Source organism: Apium graveolens, chromosome 11 (assembly GCF_009905375.1).
Source record: "Apium graveolens cultivar Ventura chromosome 11, ASM990537v1, whole genome shotgun sequence".
Lineage (NCBI taxonomy): Eukaryota > Viridiplantae > Streptophyta > Magnoliopsida > Apiales > Apiaceae > Apium > Apium graveolens.
The window spans coordinates 117,209,057-117,236,420 of NC_133657.1; the positions used below are offsets into that span (position 1 = coordinate 117,209,057).

The following is a 27,364-nucleotide window of genomic DNA, read 5'->3' on the forward strand; positions in this document are numbered from 1 at the left end:
CCGCATGTCCTTTATTGATAGCAATTGCACAACACGATCACCTACTACATTGACTTGAAACCCATTATATTCCAAATCATGAATAATTTCCACCGTATCCTCTAAAATGTTTTTTGGGTCATCAGGTTGCAAGATGCATGTTTTCGCAACAACATTGACAAAGTCAACCATTAAAGTTATTGTTGAAGCTTCACGAGAACCCCCTTTTTCTGAGAACAAGGTTTGAAAGCGTGAATTCTAGGGGAACTTTCCAATTGCCTACATAGACTCAATACTCTTTCAGAGTGGGCTTTTCTTAATAAATGGTAAAATATGATCATTATATTGAGAGAATCGGATAACAATATCTTAACGAAAATATGTAGTGCATTGATTACCTTTCCTCCCTTGTGAGGTGCCTACATCAGCAAAAAGTGTATTACAAAATACTTCTACACATGTGTGCAAGGCCTTCAATATGATACTAGCTAACTTATTATATCAAAATTCTACGAAATACATTATGATGGTGAGAAAATAAAATCTTGACTACAACTTATTGTACATTGGTCCACAAATAAAAATTGAATAAAAAAGTAATTACATTTCGTGTGAAAACGGATTTTAATATGTACACTAGCTTACATATAGTATGAGCAGCAGTCTTCATAGCTTTAAACCGTATGGAGAGAGGTCGTTATCTGACATATTTTAGGGAAACCAAAATGCGGACATTTCTTATTCTTTCAGTAAAGCATCATTTCCATCAAACGATCTTATTTTTGAGTACCAGGGTCTTCATTAGGAGGTAGACAAATAGTGATTAATTTAAATAAAAACTAAACAGAAATGACCACTTACCAACAAAGAGTTAACAATATGTTCTATATGAACACTAATTTACTTGTTAAAACAGCGGTCTTGAGTGTTTGAAACCATTTGGAGAGAGGGTCATCATCGAGCAATTTCAATGGTGGTACAAGGAGGGTGGACTTTTCCCTTCTTTCATATAGATTTTTCCTAAAGAGCATGCAAAATTATTATGAGGTAATGATTTCAAATCCTGAGGTTAATCGTACTCTGGCAACTTTACGTAGTAGCTAATGATGGTGGCAAGTTTTACCACAATACACATTTTGTACCTTGAGTTGCAGGGTCTATAAGGTTCTCCAAAAACATAATATGTCTTGATTAAACTATTATCAAATAAAATCATGGCTCACTTTGAAAACGAAAACAGGGATTATATAATCGAATATCAATATTTGAAAATTGGCAAATTCATTATTGAATAAATTTCTCTAGTTAAAATCTTAAGTAACATGTTCCCAATTTTACTCAATTATATAACAAAGAATGTGAAATACTGTTTAAAAAACAAAAATGCTTGAACTCTAGTCCACAAAGTGAGAAGATTCTTTTAATGGATCCATAAATGATGGTTTGTTCATAGTTTATCCTTCTGGTGGATAAGTTATATATTTCTATGATAAATAATCTACATATGAAAGTTGGTTTTCCCATTAGAAGTTTTCCGAGTAATTTGTGAGAAACGAAGAACCTAAGAGTACACATATACTGACTCTACAAATATAGCAATAAGGCAAAGACTTGGATGTAACTTTGCGTAACTCTTAATAACCGAGAATGTTCAATCAATGTGAGACATAATTAGTAAAATAGTCATACTAATTTAGAATTTACTTTTTTAACAAAACTAATATCATATTTGTTAAGAAAAATATGAATTACACAAAAAAGTGTGCATACCAAAATAAAGGACTTGCACTGGATTTGGATTTCGAATAGTGGTACATTCTCATTAGACCCAATCAGGATTACTGGCTCACCATCTAAACAAAAAAATAAAACAAATTATATTAAATCATTTTTACCCATTTATCTTTAACTAAATTAAAATTACACATTAAATTAAAATTAATTTTTTAATTTAACAAATTTTAAATTTCTCACAAAAAAATTAAAAATTTAAATAATAATGCATACAATGATAAAGAATGTGTAGTTGAGTCAAGTATATTTTGGTTAGGCCCAACAGTGGCTTAAAAATCCAGTCCATTATGAGCACATGGACAATATTCTCGATTTGATCATTCAAACAATCATTCAAACAATCATTCACCCAATGAAATTGATTGTATGAAGGCACTTATAGATTATCTAAATTAAAGCAAACACCATTAGTAAAATAGTTATAATATTTTAAATTTACCTTTTTAACTAAACTTATTTCAAATTTGTTATTCAAAAATAAATTACACAAAAAATGTGCATACCAAAATGAGGGAATTGCACTCTATTTGGATTTCGAATAGGGTCATGAGCATATAGGTTGTACTTTTTTATTAGGCCCAATCAAGATTACTCGCTCATCGGCTAAACAAAAAAACAAAAAAAATTATATTAGATCATTTTGACCCATTTATCTTTAACTAAATTAAAATAACACATTAAATTAAAATTAATTTTTTAATTAAACATATTTAAATTTCTGACAAAAAATAAAATTTTAAATAATAACACATACAATGATGAGGAATGTTTAGTGGATCAGCCTTGGGATCAGGTTCAAGTATATTTTTAGTTAAGCCCAACATTGGCTTGAGAATCCCATCCATTATGCATGGGCAACATTGTGAATTTGATCATTCAAAAAATCATTAACTTAATCAAGTTGATTGTATGAAGGGAGTTATAGTTATTTAAATTAAAGCAAACACAATTAGTAAAATAGTTATACTAATTTTAAATTTACTTTTTTAACTAAACTTATTTCAAATTTGTCTCAAAAAAATTACACAAAAAAATTGTGCATAACAAAATGAGGGACTTGCACTCTGGATTTGGATTTGGAAGAGTGTCATGAGCATGAACTTTATTCACCTTAATGAGTGGTACATGCTGGTTAGGACCAATGAGGATTACTAGCTTATCAGCTAAACAAGTAAACAAAATAAATTATATTAAATCATTTTTCCCCACGTTTCTTTAGCTAAATTAAAATAACACATTAAATTAAAATTACTTTTTTATTTAAACTAATTTGAAATTTCTGACAAAAAAATAAAAATATAAATTATACTGCATACAATGAGAAGAATGTGTAGTTGGTTAGCTTCAGGTCCAAGTACATTTTGGTTAAGCCCAACAATCCTTGAAAATCATATATTATCACGAAAGGCAACATTGTGGATTTGATCATTCAAAAAATTATTCATCCAATGAAAATGATGTTATGAAGGTAATTATAGATTATCTAAATTAAAGACAAGACAAATAGTGAAATAATTATACTAATTTCAAATTTACTTTATAACTATATTTATTTCAAATTTGTCACAAAAAAATTGAGGGAGTTCATCTTTCATAACCCTTTACCCTTTTTCTCTCACTCGATTTGGATTTGGAAAAGTGTCAAGAACGTGAACTTCATTCATGTTAATGAGTGGTAAATGCTCATTAGGCCCAATGAGGATTACTAGCCCATCACCTACACATGCAAAACAAAACAAATTATATTAAATCATTTTGACCTATGTATCTTTAACTAAATTAAAACAACACATTAAATTAAAATTAATTTTTAGTTAAACTAATTTTAATTATGATCAAAAAATTAAAATATAAATTATAGTGCATACAATGAGAAGAATGTGTAGTCCATTAGCTTTAGGTCCAAGTACATTTTGATTGGGCAAACATTGCCTTGAAAATTGTACATTATCCGGCAACATTTTGGATTTGAACATTCAAAAAATCGTTGGATCACGTCCAAAATAAGGGACTTGCACTGGATTTGGATTTGGAACTCCAGCAGGAACTTCATTTACCTTTTTTTAAAGCAATTTCATTCACCTTAATCAGTGGTGCATGCTCATTAGGTCCAATAAAAAATTACTGGCTCATCAGCTAAACAAGTAAACAAAACAAATTATATTACATAATTTTGAGCCATGTATCTTTAACTAAATTAAAACAACACGTTTAATTAGAATTAATTGTTTAATTAAACTAATTCTAAATTTCTTAAAAAAAATAAAAATATAAATTATAATGCATACAATGATGAGGAATGTGTAGTGGGTCAGCCTGAGGTCCACGTAAATTTTGGTTAGCACCTACATTTGATTGAAAATCCTGTACATTATCCAGATGTGCAACATTGTGTATTCGATCATTCACCCAATAAAATCGATTGTATGAAGGCAGTTGTAAATTATCTAAACTAAAACATACACAATTAGTAAATTATATAGTTATACTCATTTTAAATTTACTTTTTTAACTAAACTAATTTCACAGTTGTCACAAAAAAATGAATTACACAAAAAAAATTGTGCATAACAAATTTGTGAAACATACACCACTGGATTTGGATGTGGAATAGGGTCATGGGCCTCAACTTCATTGACCTTAATCAGTGATGCATGCTCATAGGGCCAACCAGAATTACTGCCTCATTAGCTAAACAAATAAACAAAACAAATTATATTAAACCATTTTGACCCATGTATCTTTAACTAAATTAAAGCACCACATTAAATTAAAATTAATTTTTTATTTAAATTAATTATAAATTTCTGACAAAAAAATATTAGGATGGCCAACATTGTGGAGTTGATCATTTAAAAAATCATTCGCCCAATCAAATTGATTGTACCAACGCAGTTGTAGATTATCTAAAAAAAAACCAACACAATTAGTATATTATTTATACTAATTTTAAATTATTTTTTTACCTAAACTAATTTCAAATTCGTCGCAACAAAATGAATTACACGAAAAATTGTGCATATAAAAATAAGGGATTTGCACTGGATTTTGATTTGGAAAAGGGTAATGAGCCTCGTGTTCATCAGCTAAACAAGTAAACAAATTATTATTTAAACTAATTTTAAATTTCTGACAAAAATAAAAATTATAAATATAATTCATACAAAGAAAAAGAATGTGTAGTGGATCAGCCTCAAGGTCTAGGTACATTGTGGTTAGGCCCACCATTGGCTTGAAATCCAGAACATTATCAGGATGGGCAATATTGGAGATTTGATTATTTAAAAAATCATTAATCCAAAAAAATCAATTGTATGAAGGCCGTTGTAGATTGTCTAGATTAAAATTGACACAATTAGTAAATTAGTTATATTATTTTAAATTATTTTTTTAACTAGACTAGTTTCAAATTTGTCACAAAAAATGAATTACATAAAAAATTGTGTGTACCAAAATGAGCATACAAAATTTTGTACCTTGAGTTGCTAGATGAGTAGGTAGGTAATGATGGTGGTAAGTTTTACCACATACACATTTTGTACCTTGAACACACATTTTTCTAGTTCTTCATCGAGTTCTTCTTCTTCCTTTTTTTGAACACACATTTTCTTCTTTTCAACTGGACTTTATTCTACAATAAATATCTAGTTTTTTTTTCTAAAAAAATGTTGGGATTATAATAAAAAATTATATTAATTTCGAAATTTGAGTGAATTAGGAATTTTTTAAAACACAAATTGTTCCATGACCCGTCGGTATGTTCAACATCTAATTTCATATCTAAAAAATGTATAGAGCTTATACTCGTATTTTTAATAGAAATTTATATAGATGGTATATATTATAGACACAGGTTCTGCAATATAGCTCCCAAATGTATATATGTGACTTAGAGTAATATATAGATATAGGTGTTTATGTATTAAACTGAGAAAACAAGAACGTGAGAACTCAAAACTAGTCTCATTGAGATGATACTGAATTACATAAGGAAATATAAAGCAAAACAGAACTACTGCTACAAACTAGGAACTAACACAAACTCCTACCTACAAATTCTCCACCACCTATCTTTATTCCACTAGACTCCTACAAACTCTCAAAGACGTTACATACCAAGTCATGGCTCACGACCCAGTTGAACAATCAGACAAGTACAGTTTATTTAGTTTAGATTAAACCAAAAAACACCTCCCTAATCTAAACTACTTGAGCTAAATCTTTAACTCCCAAAAGCCTACACATCCTTTCGAACTTAATAATGGACAAAGCTTTGGTAAGAACATCTGCTTTCTGCTCTCCGGTGTGGACATGCTTGATCACATTCTCACCTCGTTCCACACACTCTCTAATGAAGTGATAACGGATGTCAATATGCTTGGAACGACCATGAAAAAAAGTTTTTTTTACCAAATCTATAGTTGACCTGTTATCAACATACAGAACCACCGGACCAATAACATTATCTGTAATGTTTCCCAGCAAATTACGAAGCCATATCCCCTGACATGCTGCCGTGGTGGCTGTCATAAATTTTGCCTCGCAAGATCCACGAGATCAGATATTCATTCAAATAAAATGCCATTCCTGGAGTACTCTTCCTATCCTCCAGGTTCCCACTGTGGTCGCTATCAGAATACCCAGAGATCATGTTATTCTTGCTATCCTTTGAGTAAACCAGTCTGTAATTCAGTGTACCTTTTACGTATCGCAAAATACGCTTAACTGCATTAAGGTGCATTTGTGTTGGCCTTTCCATGAAGCAACTCACAATTCCTACAACATACGCCAGATCTGGGCGAGTGTGCACCAAGTAGCCAAGACCTCCAACCAAACTCTTCAACTCCGTGAAATTCACTGCTACTCCTCCCTCATTTTTTGTGATCAATAACTTGGGATCCATAGGATATTTAGTCGGATTGCAGTCATTTAAACCTGCCTTTTCGAGCATTTTCTTAGCATATGCAGTTTGTTTCAGCTTTATAAGACCCCCACTTTGCTGTACTTCAATACCCAGGTAATATGCAAGCTTACCCAAGTCACTCATGTCAAAATGAGTACTCATTTCCTTCTTAAAGCGTTCAACGATGCTCGTGCTTGTGCTGGTTATTAATAAGTCATCGACATACACTGCCACAATCAGAGATTCATTTCCTTCCTTCTTCGTATACACAGCATGCTCATACGGGCATCTAGTCAAACCCATTTCTTCTAAACAACGACTAAGCTTTGCATACCATGCACGAGGAGCCTGTCAAAGTCCATACAAAGCTTTATACAATCGATACACCATATGCTCCTGACCCTCTTTAAGAAACCCTTCAGGCTGCGATACATACACAACCTCGTCTAACACACCATTAAGAAATGCTGACTTAACATCTAAATGGTGAACCTCCCATCCATGTTTAGCTGACAAGGCCAGAATCAAGCGAACTGTTTCCATTCGTTGCTCCGGAGCAATTATCTCTTCAAAGTCTACACCATATACTTGAACGTACCCCTTTGCTACAAGCCTTGCTCTATGCTTGATCATAATTTCATTTGTATCCTTTTTCAATTTATAGATCCACTTCAAATCAATAGCTTTGCTTCCTGGAGGGAGTTCAGCTAGTTTCCACGTATTGTTGTTCTCTATGGATTCGATCTCCTTTTCTATTGCGGTTTTCCACTCCTTCTTCTTGCATGCCTGCTCATAGTTAACAGGCTCATCTATGCCCATGAGAAACAATTCTTCACCAAGTTCTACCTCTTCTATATCATTATATATGTCACTGAGTAATCTGAACCTTCGAGGTTCTCTGTCGCTTTGAGAACTCTCCCCACTTGATACTTCAGTTGACACACTTCCTCTTGATTCCTGACCACTCGAGTCACTTCCATTGCTTGTACTAACACTTGATGGAGTCCCAAACCCTTCTACTTCATCATTTTGTTCCGTACTTTCTGGTTCAAAATCAGGTACCGTAAAATAGCTCTGTTGGGCCACTGTGACTTCTTCCGGTTGTTTTTCCCAAGGCCATACTTTCTTTTCTTCAAAAACCACATCACGACTAACGTGGAGTTGTTTTGATTCCGGGTCATACAAACGGTACGCTTTAGTACCAGGCTCTTTTCCGAGGTTAATAACCGGTTTGCTATGATCATCCAATTTTCTTAGTTGTGTACTTGGAATCTTCATATGTGCAACGCATCCGAAGACTCGAATATGGCTGAGACTGGGCTTCACACCTGTCCAAACTTCATACGGGGTTTGTTTTGACAGAGCACGAGTAGGCAATCGATTGAGCAGATTGATAGCATGCCTAACAGATTCACCCCAGAAAAATGATGGCAACCACATCTCCTTCATCAAACTCCTGGCCAAGGCAACCACGGTACGATTACGTCTCTCTACTACTGCATTTTGTTGGGGTGTGTAGGGAGCCGTGTAATATCGATTTATCCCTGCATTTTCACAATAAAATTTAAATTGGCTTGAACATAATTCACCTCCATTATATGTGCGTAGTGTCTTCACTCTCTTTTCTGGCCCATCTTCTACTTGTGCACGGAACTTCTTGAACGCATCAAGTACTTCATCTTTACTTTTCAGTAAATATACCCACATGAATTTGCTATAATCATCAACCAAAAGAAAAATATACTTATTCCCCCTTGGTGTCTCCGGCATTATAGGACCACATAAATCACAGTGAACTAGTTCTAGTACTTGTTTGGCTCTGTAGTTTGCTTTAGCAGGAAAGGATTTTCTCACTTGCTTGGCCATCAAACACCCTTTGCAAACCTCCTTTGGTTGAACAATTACTGGAAAATCCCTTGCCATATTATCTTTGGACATCAGTGTCATTCTTGGAAAATTTATGTGTCCCAAACGGGAGTGCCATAGCCGCGCTTCTTCATTCGGTTTGGTCAGCAAGCAAGTTTCGTTGCTATTCTCAATAATAATTTTGTACAGTCTATTTCCCGACCTTTTGACCTTCATCACTAGTTTATTATACTCATCATAAACCCATAAATAAGTACCATATATCACAACTCTATTGCCCTCTTCTGATAATTGGCCTAGGCTTATAATATTATTACAAAGATTCGGGATGTAGTATACCTCTGCTAGTAATTTCTCTTCCCCATTTTTGCATTTAAATGATGCAATTCCCTTTCCTCTAATCTCAACAGAAGAACCATCGCCAAACCGCACACAACCGGTTACCTTATCATCGAGCTCCTTAAACTTTGATCACGTACCCGTCACGTGATTACTTGCCCCATTGCCGAGATACAAGACGTTAGATTCTCTCTTATCTTTGACTGATCCCAGCTTTGCCACCGTATTCATCTCATTCAACAGCATGATACCGTCTCGTTTCTCTTCACACTTTACCATTAGAAGTCCCGATTCTTCATCCTGGGTTTGTGATATGTTAACTTCTTCAACCTTGTTTCCCTTTTCTCGTCATGATGGTCTCCTACAATCTGCTGCATAGTGACCATATACATTGCAGTTAAAGCATTTCACTTGGCTCTTGTCCTTGAATCCATTACGCCCGTCTTTGCCACGCCATGAATTACCACCGCTTCTATTTTTCTGAGTTGTTCTCTTTTCCCACTCTTCTCTAGTAAGTAGGAGCTTTCCTTCAGTTTCTCTCTTGAGCCATTCATCTTCTTTAAGCATTAACTTACCATTGTTGCATTGTGTTTTTCCTCGTAAACGCTCCTCATGAGCCTTGAGGGAACCTACTGCTTCTTCGATCGTCATTGTCTCCAAATCTCCAAATTGCTCAAGTATTGAAGCAATTTGAAGAAAATCTTTGTGGCACTGCCCTTAGCAATTTTTTTACAACATAAGTCTCCTGGACCTCCTCTCCCAATGCTCTAATGTTTGTCACAATTCCACTTAGTTTCATGCATAAATCATCCAACGTCTCAGTGTCTTTTATCTGCATTATCTCGAATTCTCCTTTAAGCGTCTGCACCTTTGCTTTCTTGACAAGGTCTGCACCGAGGCACATCATTTTCAAGGCTACCCAGACCTCCTTGGCTGTCCGTTTATTTGCTATAGACAGTAATATGTCCTCAGGTAATCCTTGGTAAATAACTGCCAATGCAACCCTGTCTTTTCTGTCATCCACCTTAGTGTTTTGATCTTTGGGTTCTACTGCCTCCCACACATTCTGGGCCTGCATGAAGACCTTCATTTTTAGAGCCCAGGATGTGTAATTACTTTTTGACAGTATCGGGTTATTAAGGCCGACGCCCCCTTCTTTCAGCTTGTTTCCTGTTTCCATCGCTGTTACTTAAGACACCTTTAATATCTCCTTAGCTCTGATACCACAATATAGACACAGGTTCTGCAATATAGCTCCCAGATGTATATATGTGACTTAGAGTAATATATAGATATAGGTGTTTATGTATTAAACTGGGAAAACAAGAACGTGAGAACTTAAAACTAGTCTCATTGAGATGATACTGAATTACAGAAGGAAATATAAAGCAAAACAGAACTACTGCTACAAACTAGGAACTAACACAAACTGCTACCTACAAATTCTCCACCACCTATCTTTATTCCACTAGACTCCTACAAACTCTCAAAGACGTTGCATACCAAGTCATGGCACACGACCCAGTTGAACAATCAGACAAGTACAGTTTATTTAGTTTAGATTAAACCAACATATATAACTCCATATCTATTTAACAGTGTTGAGAAATAAATATATATATATGTATATATATGTGTATATAATTATATGTTACTCTAATTTCTAATTATCATATCATAGATGCCAATACATAAAATTGAACAAATTAAAATATAACAAGTTATGGAACAATGTAAAAAGTGAAAATAGTATACGTAGATCTTGAACCTCCTTAAATTTTACAAATTAAAAATAAAAAAGTTATGAAATAAAGTAAAAAGTGAAATTGTATCTTTTAGAATACATGGATAATGGTGCTGAAATTGGGGTAACTTTGGAGGGGAGTTTTGGTTTTGGGGAGGGTGTGTGTTGGTGAAGGAGAGAGGTGGAGGAGAATGACACATGTGACAATGTGTGTTTGTAAACATACCATAAAAATTATATGTATACATAATCTTATTAGTTTTCTAAAATAAAAAAATGAACATTATACTAATTATAATTATTATATAAAAATTAACAATTTTGCATGTTGTTTAGGAAAAATCTTTTTGAAAGAAGAGGAAAAGTCCACAATTGCTAGATGATGAACCTCTCTTCAAATGGTTTAGAGGGCTATTTTAAGAAGTTAGTATTCATATACAACTTTTTGTTAACTCTTTGTTGGTCACTGGTCATTGCTGTTTAATTTTAATTTAAATAATAGCTATTTGTTTACCTTCAGAATTATGACCCTGGTGCTGAAAATGAGAGAGTTTGATGGAAACGATTCTTTGCTCAAAGAAGAAAAAATGTCCACATTTGAGTTTCCCTTAAATATGTGTGATGATGAACCTCTCTCCATGTGGTTTAAAGGTATGAAGACTGCTGCTCATACTACAAGTAAACTAGTGTACATATTGAAATATGTTTTCACACAAAATTTTATTAGTTTTTATTATATTTTTATTTGTGGACCAATGTACAATAAATTGTAGTGAAGTTTTGTTTTATGACCATCCCAATGTATTGATCTTCCGTAGACTTTTGATATAATAAGTTAGCTATTGTCATAATGAAGGCCTTGCTCACATGTGTAGCAGTTTTTTGTAACACACTTTTTATTCTGAACACACCTAGCACGGGAGGAAATTCAATCAATATACTAAAATTTGTAGTCAAGATAGTGTTATCCTATCCTCTTAATGTAATGATCATATTTTATCATATGTTAAGAGAAGTCCACTCTAGAAAAGTATTGAGTCTAAAATATTTATGAAGGATTTCCAACATATCATCTAAAATATTTTTCGGGTCATTAGGTTGCAAGGTGTGTGACTTCTCAACAACATTGACAAAGGAAACCATTAAATTTATTGTCGAACGTTCACCAGAACCTTCTTTTTCCGAGAACAATGTTTGAAAATGCGGATTCTGGGGGAACAAACCAAATGCGTGCATAGACTCAATACTCTTCCAAAGTGGGCTTTTCTTAATAAATGGTAAAATATGATCATTATATTAAGAGGATCGGATAAAAATATCTTGCCTACAATATGTAGTGCATTGATTAACTTTCCTCCCTTATCAGGAGCCTACATCAGCAAAAAGTGTAATACAAAAAAGTGCTACACATGTGAGCAAGACCTTCAATATGACACTAGATAACTTACGCCATAAGTGGGCTATTGTAATGCATAAATGGTGTTACAATAGGCCCCAAAAGCGTTACAATAGGTCTATTGTAACACCAGGGGGCGTTACGTATACGAGCATTACAATACACACCCTTTTATAACACTTTACTGATCTATTGTAACAGAGAGGAAAATGTTACAATAGGCTTCTACTGTAACACTAACTGGCACAAATATAACACAAAATGAGTGATACATTAGATTTAATCAAGATTGTAAAAGTGGCCCCGCGTGTGGGGCCCATATAACCTATTGTAACAGTCTGTATTATCTATTATAACACCATACTTTTTATAATTGAACACAAGAATTAGTAATACAACACTGTATATAACATAAATTTCACTAGAAAATGCAGATGTAATAGTTAATTTTAAAAAATTTAAAATACATGTTTTGTGTAAATCTCATTAGCAACAAAATATCAAAATTTATATACATAACGGTCTTTATCTCCAAACCAAACCATACTAATATACATAAGAGTGTCATTCTTCAAACTAGATTCCTATGTTGATCTCGCTAAAGGAACAAGGCATTAGTGATGACTCTGATTTCATTTGGTCCATGTTGATTTTTTTAAGTGCAATGTCAGGAGGCTTGGACTGTGTTGACCTATCCGCTTCTACACCACATGGATCTCCTCAGCAGGGAAGGCCTGGAATAGTTTCAGTGGGTAGAGAAATTAACATAAAAGATTAAAATCTTTTCCATTTTAAATTATACACTTTTAAGGGAAACCAACTGTCAGCACACCTAATTAGCTAAAAGCAATTGAGAGAAAACCCATAAATAGATTAGACAACTATATATTAAATTAGAAAATACCTCCCAGAAATACTGCACTTGTGACTGCCCAACCCGCTTTACTTCAGCGCTAGCATATATAACATCACTTGTCTTATTATCCGCGAAACCACGACAACATGAACCAACAACAAGGCAGAAACCATCCGGCTTTCTTCCACCTCTAATCTGTAGATATCATATGTTATCCAAAAAATTTAACAGATCATAACCAGACTAGCTAATTTCTTCATGTTGGAAAATCTTCCAAAAGATTAGATATATGAGCAAGGTTTCTGTACACGAAACAATGACAAGACTCTAAGTCTATACTAAGTTATAGATGACAGTCTTAATAAAAAAAGAAAAATACTAAGCAGGAAAGGATTAAGAATACTAACCTGCTTCACAACTGGTGAAAAGTTCCCCATTGCATCAATAATGAGACATGATAACAACCTCTTCCCACGCGCACATGATCATACCATAAAAAAATAGAAGCAGGATGACACTATTAACTGGCCAATCTAGAAATCAAATCTTTGCAAAAGCAAGGTGTATGAGGTCTATGAGAAAGAGTTAAAGGCATCCCAATTCTGTATAACAAATTAATGCAAAAAGAAACTGTAATTCAAGATACTAGGGGGTCATAAAACACCTGCATAGATACTAATAATTGACACCTACAGATACTTTCCGACTCACGAGTGAACTTCAGAAGACTATATGGTGTTAAATTTGCTAAGACCGACACACCTGATATACCAGGACAAAAGTTTGCTCTATCAAGAGGAACATTATGTAAAAAAGAGCCAGGCTGCAAAAAAGGCAAATCTGTATCCTAACTTAAAGCATCTCGTTACTCCTTGATGCCCGTAGAGCCAATGTACCAGGTTGGAAGTGAAGGCTAAGCTTGGTAAATATAGAACTGAACAATTTATCAAAGATTTCATTCCAACTAAGACAACATAATTAAGACACTCAAATGAGACTAACATACAAACTAATTAAGGATTATAACTACAATAATCAGGGATGTATCCCATCCAAAATAACAAAATTCTATGATGGCGAGAAACACTTTACTGCAAAAAAGCTCCTCATTTGTAGACACCGGTCGCTAAGCTGCAATGATCCATGGATATAAAACTGGAGCAACAAATTTGAGAGAAAATGTTCATTAGTATATAAATACAGAGCTCATGCTTCATGCTATGATGGAAAGGTCAGATTGCAAAATAAATGAGGTCCTGCTATATTGTCAATGGCATGTGCTGTTGGAAATAATCATAATATTCTTCCTAGCTGTCTCTTTGGAAGCCACGTTGGTTTGATAGTGAACAAGTCGTAGTGATCATTGAGGATGTTTAGGAGTTATTTGAATAAAAGAAGAAGTGGAGATCTTGTAGGAGTCTGTTGCTATTTTTCTGGTAGTTCAGTAGAGTAGTAATTTTGTTTTTATGTAAGTTTCTATTCATTACCAGTAAGTAATGAACAACTTAATAAACCTTTGTTTTTCTTTCCTCATATGCTTGCTGTTATAGTCTGAGATAAATACATCAGTTTTGTGCTGGGATTTAATTTCTACACTTGGTATCAGAGCGAAGAATCGCCGTATGCCCAAGTATATGCCAAGAACAGTTTCGGTGGAGGCAATGAAAAGCAAAGACGAAACGGTAGCACTAAGCTACCCCATGCTGACGAAAAGCAACTACATAGTATGGGCAATGAAGATGAGAGCGTTCATGAGGGTACATGGAATATGGGATGCAATCGAGCCCACAGATCCAAAGGGTGTTGTTGATGAAAAGGTGGACAGGGTAGCGCTTGCAGCTGTGTACCAAGCTATCCCTGAGGACATCTTATTGGCAGTGGCCGAAAAGACAACAGCCAAAAGCACTTGGGAAACAATAAAGATGATGTGTCAAGGAGCAGAGAGAGTCAAGACAGCCAGGATCCAAACTCTGAAAACTGAGTTTGAGACCCCGAGGATGAAAGAAACTGAGGGAATTGATGAATTCAGCATGACTCTGAGTGGCTTGGTAACCAATATCCGGGCGTTGCGTGAAACGGTGCAAGAGAGCCACATAGTAAAGAAATTATTGAGGGCGGTCCCAAACAGGTTTCTTCAGATAACCTCAGCAATGGAACAATTCAGAAAAATCGATGAGATATCATTTGAAGAAGCTGTTGGATCTCTGAAAGCACATGAAGAAAAATTGCAGGGCCAAGTGGAGAAGGGCATTGGGCAATTGTTACTAATAGAAGATAAGTGGATGAAACGCGAGGCAAATGATGGACAATTGCTCTTGACAAAAGAATAATGGCAAAGGAGGTCGAATAAAGGTGGTACAGAGGGCTCACCAAATCAAAAAATTCGAGGCAATTTTCAAGGAGTTCGTGGAGTTCGTGACAGGAGCAGAGTGAGGTGTTTTAATTGCGGAGGACTTGGACATTTTGCTATCGAATGTCGAAAACCAAAGCGAGAGAAGGAGCCCAAGCAAGAGGCAAATCTAACGCAGATTCAAGATGATGAACCTGCATTGCTGCTTAATGAAACAGAGACGAAATCATTTCTGATTAATGAGGAGGAAGTAACGCCAAAGTTGGTTAATAACGAGGATACAAGGAGTGATTCAAATCTGTGGTATTTGGACAACGGAGCAAGTAATCATATGACATGGCAACGGTCAAAGTTTAGGGAGCTCGATGAAAACATTACTGGACAGGTTAAGTTTGGAGATGGCTCAGTAGTAGACATCAAGGGTAGAGGCACAGTGGTATTCAGATGCAAGAATGGCGAAGACATGGTGTTCAATCAGGTATACTTTATTCCGAACTTATGCAGCAATATTATAAGTCTCGGACAGTTAGCTGAAAAAGGAAATAAAGTTATTTTAAATGGATTATATTTATGGATTTATGATCAACAAAAACGATTGGTTATAAAAGTGAAGAAATCTGCCAACCAACTATACAAAATAATTCTTGAGACCAGTATGAGTAAATGTTTTATGTCAAAATTGGAGGAAGAATCGTGGCATTGGCATAGTCGTCTTGGCCATGTGGATTTTTAGGCCATGACACTGATGTCATCGAAACACATGGTACATGGAATACCGGAGTTAGGCCAGCCAAAAGGCGTGTGTTCTGGTTGTTTGATGGCTAAGCAGACTAGGAGAAGTTTCCCAAGTCAAACGAGTTTTCGAGCCAGTCATCCCCTGGAATTAATCCATGGAGATTTGTGTGGCCCAATATCACTGGAAACGAAAGGTGGAAACAGGTATTTTATGTTACTTATGGATGACTATACTCGAGTAATGTGGGCGTACATGTTGGTCACTAAAGATGAGGCTTTGGAGGCTTTTAAGAAATTCAGAGTACTAGTCGAGACAAGTACTGAACACAAGGTCAAGATGTTAAGAACTGACAGAGGTGGCGAGTTTTGCTCGAATCGATTTGCTGCATATTGTGAAGACACGGGAGTAGCAAGGCAGTACACGACTCCGTACACCCCTCAACAAAATGGGGTGGTGGAGCGTAGAAACCGTACAGTTGTAGCCATGGCAAGAAGTTTTCTTAAGGAGAAGAAGTTACCTTCGACTTTATGGGGAGAAGCTGTACGACATTATGTCTACGTTCTAAACAGGTTGCCCACGAGATCTTTGTTAGAGAAAATGCCCTATGAGGCATGGACTGGCAACAAACCAGACCTTGGTCACCTGCGCGTGTTCGGTTGTGCTGCATATATGAAGGTACCTGCAAATCAAATCACCAAACTGGATGATAAAAGCAGAATGGTGGTGTATTTGGGTCGTGAACCAGGGACAAAAGGGTGCAGGCTGTACGATCCAGAAAGTGGAAAAATTATGGTAAGTCGAGATGTGGTATGCGATGAATCAAAGGGTTGGTCTTGGCAAGTACAACAGTGTGGGTCTCAGATGGTGCAAGGGTCGTTTTAGTCTCCAGTGTGACAAGTGGGGTGCTTACGACTGCAGAATCTGAGGGACACAAACAAGAACCTGTAACACCTGTAAGTAGCAGAAGTGAGAGTGAAAATTCAGTGACTATACCACAGACACCAGGAACCGGGGAGAGCAATTTTGAGTCAGAACCACCGAGTATTTCTAGCAGCAGCACTGAGCCTGTGAAGTTTCGATTATTGAGTGATATTTATGATGAAGCACCTGAGGTGAAGTTGGAGAACGAGCTGCTGTTGGCTGGAATTGATGAACCATCCAACTTTAGTCAAGCTGTGATAGAGGGGACATGGAAGAAGGCTATGGAGCAAGAAATAGAAGCAATTGAGAAGAATCGAACTTGGAAGCTAGTCGAATTACCATCAGGTCAATAACCAATTGGTTTGAAATGGGTGTATAAGCTCAAGAGGGATGCAAACGGTAACGTAATCAAACACAAAGCTCGCCTTGTTGCGAAAGGCTATGTACAAAACAGGGCATTGATTATGATGAAGTATTTGCGCCAGTAACAAGACTTGAGACAGTAAGATTGTTATTGGCATTGGCAGCGAAAAATGAATGGGAGGTGCATCACTTGGACGTGAAATCAGCCTTTTTGAATGGAGAATTGGAAGAAATTGTGTATATAAAACAGCCCGAGGGTTTCGTTAAGGAGAATGAAGAGCACAAGGTATATCAGTTAATCAAAGCACTATATGGGTTACGACAAGCCCCTCGAGCTTGGTATTCAAAACTAAATAAGTGCATCACAACTCTTGGTTTCGCAAAATGTCCCTATGAACATGCCGTGTATGTCAGGCGAGAGGGAGATGAAGTTCTAATTGTTGGAGTCTATGTTGATGATTTGTTGGTAACAGGGTCGAGTATTTCGAGTATTCAGAGGTTTAAAGATCAGATGGCTGCAGAATTCGAAATGAGTGACCTTGGTAAACTCATGCATTACTTAGGTATCGAAGTTGACGAACAGAAGGGGTTCATTCAACTGAAACAAATGATGTATGCAAAGGGTTTACTTGAAAAGGCGGGATTGGCAGACTGCAATTCAATGAAATACCCTATGGAACCCAGACAGCAAATTGACAGGGATGAAAAAGGGAAGGAAGTTAATCTCACTGTGTTTAAAAGTCTCGTTGGTGGGTTAAGATATCTGGTGCATACTCGCCCAGATATCGCATATCCTGTTCGCATTATTAGCAGATCTATGGAGCGTCCTACAACTCTTCACTTGAGTGTAGTAAGACGTATACTTCGGTATGTGAAAGGTACACTAAATTATGGTCTAGTTTATTCAAAAGGAACCGGGACTTATTTTTTGTCAGGGTATTCAGACAGTGATCTAGCCGGTAATATCGAAGACAGAAGGACTACCGGGGGAATGGCTTTTTACTTAAACGAAAGCTTAATTATTTGGGTATCTCAGAAGCAGCATTGTGTGGCGTTATCCTCTTGTGAGGCCGAGTTTATGGCTGCAACTGCAGCAGCGTGCCAAGGGGTTTGGCTTTGCAATTTGCTCACAGAGATAAGTGATATAGAACATGGACCTGTAGTGATTTATGTAGACAACAAGTCTGCAATTGATTTTGCAAGAAATCCGGTCTTTCATGGTCGTAGTAAACACATTGACATACGATATCACTTCATTAGAGAGTGCGTTCAAAGGGGAGAGATTTTGATTAAACATGTCAAGTCAGAGGAACAACGTGCTGATGTTCTAATGAAATCGTTGCCTGCAGTAAAGTTTGAAAAGATGCGAGCTCTATTGGGAATTCAGAAGTTGCCAGAGAAAGTTTAGATTATGGGAGAAAATGTTGTAAATAATCAAAACATTCTTCCTAGCTGTCTCTTTGGAAGCCACGTTGGTTTGATAGTGAACAAGTCGTAGTGATCGTTGAGGATGTTTAGGAGTTGTTTGAATAAAAGAAGAAGTGGAGATCTTGTAGGAGTCTGTTGCTATTTTTCTGGTAGTTCAGTAGAGTAGTAATTTTGTTTTTATGTAAGTTTCTATTCATTCCCACTAAGTAATGAACAACTTAATAACCCTTTGTTTTTCTTTCCTCATACGCTTGTGTTATAGTCTGAGACCAATACATCAGTTTTGTGCTGGGATTTAATTTCTACATGTGCTATATAAACAGATTTAGAAGTTGTCCAGATATACAACCAATTGAAAAGGCAACCCCTCCAGGGTGAAAACTCATTACAGTTCACTTAGTTTTCTTCCTTTTTAATTTCCTATGCTTTCCGAATTTAAAAAACTACTTATAGTCTGTATGAGGGCTAAAATCTCGAAATTAAACACATGTATTGTCAACAGCCAAGACTAGTTATAGTTTAGGATTCACCAGATAATAGAACATGTAGTCAAACTGTCTAAGGAAGTGGACACTGCACTTGAACCATCAGTACCTTGTCAGAAAGACTGCAAAAGATATAGACCATACTGTAGATGAGTGTCCACTGCAAAAAATCCACATCACAGTTGTAAAAGACAATATTAGAAGTGTACTTTAGAGGATAAACATCTGAAATTACATACGACACCTAAATATATAGTTTTTCCTGTAAAGTTTACAGATTCAGCGAATAGGGTTTAGGGTTTGGAGTGAGGACTAGAGATTTAGCCTCTTTGATTATTGTAGTTGACCGTGTTGCATACTAGTGTCCAATATTTTTGCTGCTTGTTATTAAATGTCTCTTGCAGTTCTATTTTTATTGTAGTAAAATTGTTATTGCACTTTCAAAGCTGGAAGTCTTCAGCAAAACAATATGCTTACTCCTATAGGTAAAGGGAAGGTCAACATAAGCTATTTTACAAAATACACAAAAAATTTAGTTAAAATATAGTGCAAATATATTAGAGGACTAACCATCCCAGCTGAAAGCTTATGGGGTGTCTGGACATAAAATTAAATAACTTCCTTGTAATCAAAGTGTCGAAGGATTGCATATCTTTTAAATCGGGGATAGTTTAATTTCTTCTGGTGAGATCAGATATCCTCCTATCAACAGAAAGCACAGAAGTAATCAACTGATCTCAAAAGTCCAAACCAACAATCAACTAGAATGATAGAAAGTCATAAAGGTATCAAACATTGGCTAGATATTTGAGCAATTCTTATAGTTCTATTAGATTTCTCAGACGGGAGATGCTCAATTTATGCATCATACTTTTCAATTTAAGCATGATTACAGAATATGAAGTTTAACCATATATTTGCAATTCAGGAGCAAGTTAGTACAGTCTAAAATTGTGAATGGTCCAGTTTTGGGACTATATCAAATACAATTAAAAGAAAAAGCTTAAGAATATAAAATTCAAGTTCACATTGAAAGGGATACTAATATGAAGTTACTCTTCTCTAGTATGAGGTGATATGTGAACCAACGACACGTCATTAGAAGAAAATACATGACTACCTAGCAGATTAGTAAGAATACATCAAAGTTTAACTCATCTTTAATAGTCATTAGGTTTTTCATGCATTGACAATCAGTCAAGCGAAGCATGTCTTCCTCCAATCAAATAAAAGATAACAAATTCTACATACATTTGGATTAGAAATCCAACATATTGCATTAGGTGATACATGAAGCATGTTGCCACAGGGGCTTAAGGACTTTCCAAAAGAATTAGCTCCGAGAAGCATCTATAAATACCTGATCCATACCACCAGATGGTGTTCCAATGTGTCTCTCACAATCACAAGTTCAGCAAGTTCTTTCTGTAAAACAAAGGGGTAACAAAAGTATTAGGATAAATGAGTAAATATTGACCAAAGACTGAAAAAGTGCTCTACCAGCTACATATAACAACAATGCTACATATCAATTAGGCACAAGTAGACAAGGAAATTAAATAAAAATAAGCAACTTATTGTAACATCAAACTAATTGTAATACTATCTGTAAGAACTTGACAGATTAGATAACCAAGGATAGAGTCCTAGATATCACTAGTTTATCGTAGAAAAAGAAAAATACTATGAAAAGGAATTACCTGAGTATCGTAGGTTCCAACTCTCTCAGTTGGTATAAGATCCTAGATTAAAAAGTTAGAAAAAAGAGAAAGCAAGAATAAGATCATCTAGTATTGCACCAAATTTATGCATACAAAATAAGCATTATAGATGTACATGCAAACCTACATTTTATATATTGTGTCATATGTTGTTACAAAAAAGCATCGTACTGATATTAGTCTTCATATAGTCTACCAAGCGGTATTAATATCAATATCACAGCTCATATTCAGCAAGTGTGTAGTTTCTTCTTTATGTCACAAATTCTCAACTCTAGCACAGGGTGCATAATTTCAAGATTTAGAACCATACTTCTATCATTTAAACAGTCAACGCCCATCAACCAACACATATATGTTACAAGTAATCGGAGGAGAGACTGAGACTATGATATAAATGCATAGCTTAGACATGAAAAACCAGCTGTAAGAGTGTATCAATTCTTAGCTTCTCAATGTACCAAAAACTCTTAATATCTACAATAAAAGGTAAAATCAAATTATGCGAGTAAAAACCAAAGACAATCACCACCCCATCAGCTATTAGTAAAAAAATACTTTATACAGGAATACTTTCAGTGTGACAAAGAAACTTGCAAGGACCTCTCTAATCCGAAAACTCCTTAATAATTAGTACACAACTCAAGCAACCAACTCAATTACCCAACTGGACTGAAAAATAAAACAAAACAAAGGTAAAATTTAATTAACCAACTGAAGACAAATCCCTAGCCAGTCAAATAAAAAACAATTACTAATAGAAGCTTGATGGGAAGTAAGATACTAAGAAGTTCAAAACCCTAAATATTAAAACAGAATCAAACCAAAAATTAAAAATTAGAAAGTCTATGGGGGAGAAGAAGATGTTGAAAAGTTTAATTATCGGGGAGGGAATATGTTCGCCAAGAGAGATGAAAAAGAGGAGAGGGTAAGGAAGAGAGAGACTCGAGAAAGGGGTAGATATTGGGGCAAAAATTTTGCAGGGGAACCATTTTTATTAAAGCTGGAGATGCCGCCCAACATTTCACATACTAAAATCTGTATAATTATTTATTTTTTTTCTTATTTAACTTTTTTATTTTAATTAAAAAAATATTATTTATTAAATAAATAAATGGAAAAAAGTCTTTTATATTTTTATATATAATACATTTTATATTGTATAATATTTTATATTATATTCTTCATTAATTAATTAACCAAAATATAATTTTAATACTAATTCATGATAATAATTTCACTTTAATATTTTTAAAAATTAAAAAAAGTACCTAATGTAACACCACCTTGTGTTACATGTTATGCAACATCGTCATTTCAATGCAACACTACCTTTATAGTTTTTGTAACACTAATTAAGAGGTGTTAAAATAGCAAAAAATATTATTAGCTAATGTAACCCTAATTGTAACACTTGCATTACAGTAGCCCACTTATGTCATAGTGTTATTATATTAAAATTATAAGGAGGATCAATACATTGTGATAGTGAGAAAAAAAAATCATGACTATAACTTATTGTACATTGGTCCACAAATAAAAATTGAATAAAAAATGAATAACATTTTGTGTGAAAACAGATTTTGATATGTACACTAGCTTACTTGTAGTATTAGCGGCATCCTTCATAGCTTTAAACTGTATGGAGAGAGGTCGTGGTCTGACCTATTTTAGGGAAACCAAAATGCATACATTTCTTATTCTTTCACCATAGCATCATTTCCATCAAACTGTTTTATTTTTCAGCCACCATTAGGAGGTAGACAAATAGTTATTAATTTAAATAAAAACTAAACATAAAATGACCACTTACCAACAAAGAGTTAACAATAAGTTCTATATGAACACTAACTTGTTAAAATAGGGGTCTTGAGTGTTTCAAATCATTTAGAGAGAGGGTCATCATCTAGCAATTTCAATGGTGGTACAAGGAGGGTGGACTTGTCTCCTTATTTAATAAAGATTTTTCCTAAAGAGCATGAAAAATTATTATAAGGTAAAATAGATGCTAGATGACTAGGTAACTAATGATGGTGGTAAGTTTTACCACATACACATTTTGTACCTTGGGTTATAGATGGAGGGTCCATATGGGGTTTTTCATGGAGTTCTTCTTCTTCCTTTTTTTGAACACATATTTTCTTCTTTTCAACTAGACTTTATTCTACAATAAACATCTAGTTTTTCTAAAAAATTGTTGGGATTATAATAAAAAATTATATTAATTTCGAAATTTGAGTGAATTAGGAAATTTTTAAAACACAAATTGTGCCAGGACATGTCCGTATGTTCACCATCTAATTTCATAACTAAAAAATGTATAGAGCTTTTATTGGGATTTTAAATAGAGAATTATATAGATGGTATATATAACTCCATATCTATTAAAGAGCATTGAGAAATAAATATATATATATATATGTATATGTGTGTAATTATATGTTACTCTAATTTCTAATTATCATATCATAGATTTCAATACTTAAAATTGAACAAATTAAATATAACAAGTTATGAAATAATGTAAAAAGTGAAAATAGTATATGTAGATCATGAGCGTCCTTAAATTTCACCAATTAAAAATAAAAAAGTTATGAAATAAAGTATAAAGTGAAATTGTATCATTTAGAAGACATGGATAATGGTGTTGAATTGGGGTAAATGTGCAGGGGAGCTTTGTTTTTGGGGAGGGTGTGTGCTGGTGAAGGAGAGAGGTGGACCAGAATGACACATGTGACAATGTTTATACCACAAAATTTCTATGCATACATAATCTTGTTAGTTTTCTAAAATAAAAAAGGAACATTATACTAATTATAATTATTATATAAAAATTAACTATGAATAAAATTCTAATGAATTAAATAGGTTAAAATTGAATAATATTTTTAAGGAAAAAAAATAATATACTAAATTATTGTAGAATGAAGTGTCAGTTAAAAGAGAAGAAAATGTATGTTTAAAAAAAAGAAGAAGAAGAACCCATCAAGAACCCTACATATAGACATTCCATCTACAACTCAAGGTACATAAAGTGTATGTGGTAAAACTTACCACCATCATTAGCTACCTCCTCATCTAGCATTTATTTTCCCTGATAACAATTTTGCATGTTGTTTAGGAAAAATCTTTATGAAAGAAGAGGAAAAGTCCACCATTGCTAGATGATGAACCTCTCTCCAAATGATTTCAACGACTGTTTTAACAAGTAAGTTAGTATTCATATAGAACTGTTTGTTAACTCTTTGTTAGTCAATGGTCATTGCTGTTTAATTTTAATTTAAATAATAGCTATTTGTTTACCTTCTAATTATGACCCTCGTGCTGAAAAAATGAGAGAGTTTGATGGAAATGATTCTTTGCTTAAAGAATAAGAAATGTCCACATTTCGGTTTCCCTTAAATATGTCTCATGATCAACCTCTCTCCATGTGGTTTAAAGGTATGAAGACTGCTGTGCTACTCATAGTACAAGTAAACTAGTGTACATATAGAAATTTGTTTTCACACCAAATGTTATTATTTTTTATTATATTTTTATTTGTGGACCAATGTACAATAAATTGAAGTGAAATTTTGTTTTATGACCATGGCAATGTATTGATCCTAAGTAGACTTTTGATATAATAAGTTAGCTAGTGTCATAATGAAGGTCTTACTCACATGTATAGCACTTTTTTGTAACACACTTTTTGCTGTGCAAGCACCTCCCAGGGGAGGAAATTCAATCAATATACCACAATTTTAGGGAAACCAAAATGAGGACATTTCTTATTCTTTCAGCAAAGTATCATTTCCATCAAATACTCTTATTTTTTTAGCACCAGGGTTTTAATTAGGAGGTAGACAAATAGTTATTAATTTAAATAAAAACTAAACAGAAATTACCACTTACCAACAAAGAGTTAAAATAAGTTCTATATGAACACTAACTTGTTAAAACAGCAGTCTTGAGTGTTTCAAACCATTTGGAGAGAGGGTCATCATGGAGCAATTTGAATGATGTGTACAAGGAGTGTGGACTTTTCCCCTTCTGTCAAAAAGATTTTTCCTAAAGTGTATACAAAATTATTATCAGGTAAAATAGATGCTAGATGACTAGGTAGCTAATGATGGTGGTAATTTTACCACATACACATTTTGTACCTTGAGTTGCAGATGGAGGGCCTATATGAGGTTCTTGATGGAGTTCTTCTTCTTCCTTTTTTTGAACACATATTTTCTTCTTTTCAATTGGACTTTATTCTACAATAAACATCTAGTTTTTTTCTAAAAAATTGTTGGGATTATAATAAAAAATTATATTAATTTCGAAATTTGAGTGAATTACGAAATTTTTAAAACACAAATTATGCCAGGACCTGTGTGTATGTTCACCATCTAATTTCATAACTAAAAAATGTATGGAGCTTTTACTGGGATTTTAAATAGAGAATTATATAGATGGTATATATAACTCCATATCTATTAAACAGCATTGAGAAATAAATATATATATATATATATGTATATGTGTGTAATTATATGTTACTCTTATTTCTAATTATCATATTATAGATTTCAATACTTAAAATTGAACAAATTAAATATAACAAGTTGAATAATGTAAAAAGTGAAAATAGTATATGTAGATCATGAGCGTCCTTAAATTTCACCAATTAAAAATAAAAAAGTTATGAAATAAAGTATAAAGTGAAATTGTATCTTTTAAAAGACATGGATAATGGTGTTGAATTGGGGTAAATGTGCAGGGGAGCTTTGTTTTTGGGGAGGGTGTGTGCTGGTGAAGGAGAGACGTGGACCATAATGATACATGTGACAATGTTTATACCACAAAATTTCTATGCATACATAATCTTGTTAGTTTTCTAAAATAAAAAAGGAACATTATACTAATTATAATTATTATATAAAAATTAACTATGAATAAAATTCTAATAAATTAAATAGGTTAAAATTGAATAATATTTTTAAGAAAAAAAAATAATATACTAAATTATTGTAGAATGAAGTATCAGTTAAAAGAGAAGAAAATGTATGTTTAAAAAAAAGAAGAAGAAGAACCCATCAAGAACCCTACATATAGACATTCCATCTACAACTCAAGGTACATAAAGTGTATGTGGTAAAACTTACCACCATCATTAGCTACCTCCTCATCTAGCATTTATTTTCCCTGATAACAATTTTGCATGTTATTTAGGAAAAATCTTTATGAAAGAAGAGGAAAAGTCCACCATTCCTAGAAGATGAACCTCTCTCCAAATGGTTTGAACGACTGTTTTAACAAGTAAGTTAGTATTCATATAAAACTGTTTGTTAACTCTTTGTTAGTCAATGGTCATTGTTGTTTAATTTTAATTTAAATAATAGTTATTTATTTACCTTCTAATTATGCCCCTGGTGCTGAAAAAATGAGAGAGTTTGATGGAAATGATTCTTTGCTTAAAGAATAAGAAATGTCCACATTTAGGTTTCCCATAAATATATCTCATGATCAACCTCTCTCCATGTGGTTTAAAGGTATGAAGACTGCTGCTCATAGTACAAGTAAACTATTGTACATATTGAAATTTGTTTTCACACCAAATGTTATTAGTTTTTATTATATTTTTTATTTGTGGACCAATGTACAATAAATTGAAGTGAAATTTTCTTTTATGACCATGGCAATGTATTGATCCTAGGTAGACTTTTGATATAATAAGTTAGCTAGTGTCATAATGAAGGTCTTACTCACATGTGTAACAGTTTTTTGTAACACACTTTTTGCTGTGCAAGCACCTCCCAGGGGAGGAAATTCAATCAATATACCACAATTTTAGGGAAACCAAAATGAGGACATTTCTTATTCTTTCACCAAAGTATCATTTCCATCAAACACTCTTATTTTTTTAGCACCAGGGTTTTAATTAGGAGGTAGACATACATTTATTAATTTAAATAAAAACTAAAAAGAAATTACCACTTACCAACAAAGAGTTAAAATAAGTTCTATATGAACACTAACTTACTTGTTAAAACACAGTCTTGAGTGTTTCAAACCATTTGGAGAGATGGTCATCATGGAGCAATTTCAATGATGGGTACAAGGACTGTGGACTTTTCCCCTTCTGTCAAAAAGATTTTTCCTAAAGTGTATACAAAATTATTATCAGGTAAAATAGATGCTAGATGACTAGGTAGCTAATGATGGTGGTAATTTTACCACATACACATTTTGTACCTTGAGTTACAGATGGGGGGCCTATATGAGGTTCTTGATGGAGTTCTTCTTTTTCCTTTTTTTGAACACACATTTTCTTCTTTTTTCAACTGGACTTTATTCTACAATATACATCCAGTTTTTTTTCTAAAACATTTGTTGGATTATAATAAAAAATTATATTAATTTCGAAATTTGAGTGAATTAGGGAATTTTTAAAACACAAATTGTGCCATGACCTATGTGTCCTGATGTTCAACATCTAATTTCATATCTAAA

The 27,364-nt window shown here is 34.0% G+C and overlaps 1 long non-coding RNA gene across 1 annotated transcript; it reads right to left on the reverse strand.

Moving 5' to 3' along the window:
• Nucleotides 1–12,556: 12,556 nt before the first annotated feature.
• LOC141695106 (uncharacterized) lies at nt 12,557–13,884 on the reverse strand. The gene is made up of 3 exons (XR_012564284.1): nt 13,285–13,884; nt 12,926–13,072; nt 12,557–12,755 (listed from the first exon to the last, which is right to left on the reverse strand). It is a non-coding gene; the product is annotated as an uncharacterized LOC141695106 (long non-coding RNA).
• Between the last annotated feature and the right edge of the window lie 13,480 nt (nt 13,885–27,364).